Raw genomic sequence first — 5,647 nt, forward strand, 5'->3', positions numbered from 1 at the left:
CTTTCCCTTCTGTTTCTTTGTTTAAAGTTTTGTGGAGCTGAAACCCAACCTCCATTTGACTGGGTTTCTGTTTAATTTAGTTGGGCTCTCAGAGCTGGCTGTTTGTTGTTTTGTGTTTTAAATGAAAAGCAAGTTTACCCTCAGATTTACGCTTTTCCAAAGAGGCTAGTGTGTTTTTTTTTTTTTTTTTTTAATGTTTCAGGTTCTAAGTGAAGTGAGTTGGGGAGGGGTTGGGAGTGGTTGTAACCAAGGTTTAGAACATGATGAGAGAGTTACCTCTGGTCTCCAATCCCCAGCACAGAGCTGGGGCTTGGATAGGGGGCAGGGAGAGAGGATTTCTATTCACCTTTAATATATTTTTACAAAAAAAGCAATTTAAAAACAAGCCCACCGCTTCTGTACATGTCTAAATATATTTTTAGAAGTGGGTAGGATTGTGAATTTCTGATGCAGGGCCTTTTTATAAACAGGTTAGAATAGCATCATACAGACTTCTCTGTTGTTTTTTTTTCCCCTGTTTTTTTCTTATGTTGTGTTACTAATGTAATTTATATATTTTTTTTAGATCCTCCCTTTCCTATAGAGATAAAAGTGATATATCTTGGCAATTGCTTTGCTCAGCATTCTTTTTTTTTTTGGTGGTGTTGGGAGTGGTGGGGTGTTGGGGTCCAGGAGTACTGCCTTCTCTTTACATTCTGTCTCTCTCATCAACTCACCTCTTCCCTAGTGCACAGCCTTATGCCTGAGGTGGGGAGGGGACAGGATCCCTGCCCTCACAAGAGACACAGTTCACACACCAAAAACAGTCAAAAGTATAGTGAGCAGAAAAGAAAGGGGTGCAACAAGTCAAAGGGGCCTGACAAGTTTGTTGGGAAGGCTTTCCATGGCTTCCATGGGCAGTTTTTACTGGCTATACCTGTATCCTCTTTCTGTGAATGTGAAGTTTTATTTTTTTCTTCCTCTTCTCTCTCTCTCTCTCTCTGACATGTTTCTCCAAGCTGAACCTGATTACTGTGTTTAGGGCCAGTGCAAGGGATATAATTATTAGAGCTAGCATATCATGCTCATTTCCTTGTGCCAGATACCTCTTAGTGTTCTATGTATATTGATTCATTTCATCATCACCAGTATCTTCATGCTACTGATGAGGAAACAGGCAAAGGAAACTTCCGGCATCACACATCGTACGTTGTGGAGCCAACCTGGTTCCACATTCTGTGTTCTTATTACTCTGTTCTAGCACCTCTCACTGATAACCACTACCATTTAAGTGCCTCTTCTGTGCCAGGCGTTGGGCTAGGGATTTTACCTAGGATATGTCATTTAATTCTCACTGACAATCCCAGGAGATAGTTACTAGCCCTATTTTACAGTGAAGGAGACTGAAGCTTGCCACTGGCCTTCCACAACAGGATCTCCCTGATGCCAAAATTCATGTTCTTTCCTCTCATCATGTTAGAAAAATTTCAGCAGCTCAATGACCCAACAGAAGTTTATTGAGCACTTGTGTGCAAGACGTAGCATTGAGAGTTGTGTCCTGAGGAGAGCCCTTGGGGTGATGTCAGAAGCCTCAGTTCCAAATTTACCACCACCTGGACTCTATGACCGACAGCAGGCTGCTTACTGTCTGAGGGTCACTGTAAAAGAAGTTTGAACCCAATCAGGATTTCTTCATCCTGGAGATTTTGCTTCTGTAGGCTCTGGGGTGAGGCTGGCTGGGTTTGGCACCTACTGGCTAAATGACCTCCTCCAGCTCTCCCAATATGAATCTTGGTATTGGGCAGGATTTGGATAGAGAAGGTTCTTGTCTGTGCATGGGGGAACTGTGTCTCCCAGTAGAGAGGCAACAGGGAAGAGAGGAGGGCTTTTAGAGCCCTTGCAGGAATGGTGGGCTGGGTTCTCTCTGTCACCAACTCCCACCCCACCCTTTCCAGTAAGGGGCCAAAGCATTGTCACCAGCCTCAGGTTAGAGGATAAGCTAGAGTCTTGGTCACCTTACTCCTCATCTAGGCAGGAGGTACCAGCAGATGAGAGGCTTCTGTCTAAAAATTGGAAGGAGAACAAGAACACCCAACTTCAGTCTTCTCTCTTCCCAATATGGAGTGGTAAAGTGCACAGGACTTGTCACTAAGAGCCTGCCTTCTCAATGATTAACCAAGTAATTTGGGGGAGATTGCTTGTCTTGATATCAGATGGAATGATCTCACCTATGGAGCCCTGTAATGCATGGTCACTCCTAAACTTTCTGGATGCTGTGAATTCCCATACTGAATCCTCTAGCCCTGACCTGTCCTGAGTACACATCACACACACTTCTGCTTGCCTGTATTGTGTTCCCTGCCTCAAGTACACAGGCTCCTCCCTTTCCATCAGGACCCCATTCACACCCAGTTGACTGAAATGGCACTTGTCTCCAGTAAGCTGAGTGGAGAAGAGCACCGTATGGTACAATGTGATGATAGAGATAAGCACAGGATGCTGGTCAGGGAATCTGTCCCAGGGAAGCTGGGAGTTCAGACAAGGCTTCCTGTCAGGGGTGGTGTTTAAGCTGAAGGATGAAAATTAATTAGCCAGTCAGGCAGAGAACAGTGGGAAGAGTATTCCAAACCAAGGCAATAGCATGAATAAAAACAGAAGAGGCAAAAAAAAAAAATCCATGTGCATATAGAGGACAGGCAATTTAGTATAACTGCAGCTGTAACTTTCATCTGGGGGAACGTATGCAGTCTCCAAGAAGGAATGTATAGTTTGAGAAGGCATGTGATCCAAATTGATTAGTTTTTAGGCACAATATTTATTTTAAAACCTCAGATAATGGAGGATATGTAATTTGATGTTTGTCGAAAGACATAGCTGTATCCCATGAATGACAGAGAATCATTAAAGGGGTTTAAGCAGAAAATGGTATGATCCAACTTGCTTTTTAAAAAGATCCCCTTGCCAGTTATAGGAGTGGATTAGGAGGGAGAGAGATGAAGATAGGGAGATAAGTGAGGAAGTTACTGAAAGAGGGGTGGGGAGGGCACCATCTTATCTTCTAATGCCCCATCAAATGCCACTTCCCTAAGCAAGTCTTCACCCAACTCTGCAGTCGATTCTGACCTTTTCTTGACTTCTACATCTCATAAAGGGTGGATATTCCAGGCCATTTTCAGGAGGCATAACCATGGAGTCAGCCGCTTATACAACCCAAGTGATAGAAGTTGCACCCCCCCTATCCCCACTTTCAGCTTTTTAACTCTCAAGAAAGCTCTCCTTTCCTATAGGACCACAACATAATGCCAGCCCTCACCAATGAATGTGATAAGAGAGATACAATACCCATTTTGTATTTTCCTTGTCAGGAGTCCAGCAAGCCTCCATCACATTCCATTCCATTCTACCATACACAGCCTTTCAGGGTTATCTCCCCAAAGTCCTCTCTTCATCATCTCTTCCTGCATAAAAACATCCATGGCTTCCCACTGCTTATTACACCTGGGTTTCAAGGCTTTTCAAACCTGGCCCAACCTGGAGGCAATGGGCTGTGGTGGAAGGAGGATGTACCTGGGAGCTGAGAAAACAAATGACTCGATTCCAACTCTGCCACCTATGGGATATTGAGCTGGCTACTTCATGTTTCCTTGACTCAGTTTCATCATCCATAACATGAAGATATAGTTCCTACCTCATAGTATTGTTGGGAGGAATTATATCAGTGTCATTAAAGAATTTAATTCTATGACGAGCACTCAGGTCATTGGTAAATCTAGTTTAATTTTCCCCTGTTAAAATTTGCCCAACAAGGCCTATAATCTTATAAAGATTACAGAAAAAGTAAGCCTTTAAAGGAATCAGAATATTTCAGCCTGGGGTGGGAAATCAAGTTGGCTTCATGAGGAACATGTTTGAAGGACATAGAAAGATAGCTGAGTCAATAGGTGTGGTGAGCCTTACACTCTGTAGAGGAAATACAACTAAATCTATGACACAAAGTTGCTGGAAGGTGCCAGAGTATCATCCATGCCAGTTCAATATCATTGGTTCAGTTCTACAATGGTTTATCAAAGCTTATTTTGTGTCAGGCCCTGTGCATGCCTTTGGAGGACTTAATCCTAAGGAGCATGTGGTTTAGTACACAGACATGGAAACCCAAGTACAGCAATACTAGGATAAATACTGTTAGAAATAAGTATAGGGTGCTATGGGAGCATGAAGGAAGGAGACCAAACCCAGTCTGAGGAGCAGGAAAGTCTTCTAGGAAGAAACATCACCTGAATTGACTATTGAAGGGCAATTCACCAGGCAAGGGAAGGCAGAAGGATGAGTTGGAATAGAGCATTACAAGCAAAAGGAACAGCATAAGCAAAAGTAGAAAATCAAAGCAGCCTGGTTTGTGGGTGGAACTACAAGACGTTGAGTTGAGTTGGTGTACTGGGGTGAGATGGCAAATGTTGGGGGATGAAGCTGAAGAGGTTGGCAGGAACGCAATCATGAAGGTCTGATTTATGTTTCAGAACGTTCTTTCTGGTGATCGTTGGGGTGGGGAGAGACAAAAGCGGGTTAGTGTGGAGGCCAATGTGAGGGTGGTTGCAAGATTCCAATTAAGATGCAGTGAGGTCTAAACCAGGGCAGTGACTGTGAAGATACTAGAGATGTTAACCCACACCTCCCTTTTTTATTTCCCTGATATTTTACTGTGAACATTTTCAAGCATTCAGAAAATCAAAGTAATTATACAGTGAATACCCATATATTTACCATCTAGATTCTACATCAGTGTTTTACTATACTTGGTTTGTCAAATATATCTATCTATTCATCCATCAACCCATCTTATTTTTTATGCATTTCAAAATTTGATACCTGTAAACCATTCTCTTAAACACTTCTGCATGCATGCCATAAACTAGAGTTCAATATATGTTTGTGATTCTTTTTTAGCTAAAATATTCACACAATGAATACAACTTTCACATACTTTAAGAGTATAATTTCATGTTTTCATAAATGTATATACCTGTGTAACCCACACCCCTATCAAGACACAGAACATTACCATCCACCCAGAAAGTTCCCACATGTCTCTTCCCAATCACAGCCCTTCTTCCTGCCACAGTAGGCCTTGAGTTTGAAAGGGTAGGATTTGAAAATAGATGATCCAGGAGGAGAGTCTGGGTGGCTTCCCTTTTCAGCAAAGTCATGAAGGCAGGTAGCCATGGGGTATACACAAGCATTAGTAAACAAGCTTGGATGGATGGATGCCTTTCAACCTCCCTCCTCTACCCCTCCTGAGCCTCATCTTTATGGGTCAATTCATGAAACGGTGAGGCAGAGAGGAATTGAGTCAAGCGACTGCCGGGCCCTCAGGAACTAACAATCTTATTGGGGAGACAGAGAGAAACACGGTCATAATTCCATGTGACAGATATTGAATGTTGCATTGTACCAGGGTCAGTGCTATAACAGAGGAAAGAGTGGAAAGTGAGATAAAATGACACAGAAGTTCCACAAGGGTTTGGGGTGTGTGTAGGTGGGGGGAAGAGGGGAGAGATAAAGCGAGTGGCTCAGACTCTTGGGAGGGACTGGAGGAGCTCAAAGGAAAAAGGGAGGAAGAGCATTTAGGAGCCATGAAAATTTACCTGGAGGTGAAAGGACTTAAATCTTG

This window comes from Lipotes vexillifer, unplaced genomic scaffold (assembly GCF_000442215.2).
Source record: "Lipotes vexillifer unplaced genomic scaffold, Lipotes_vexillifer_v1.1 scaffold624, whole genome shotgun sequence".
Lineage (NCBI taxonomy): Eukaryota > Metazoa > Chordata > Mammalia > Artiodactyla > Lipotidae > Lipotes > Lipotes vexillifer.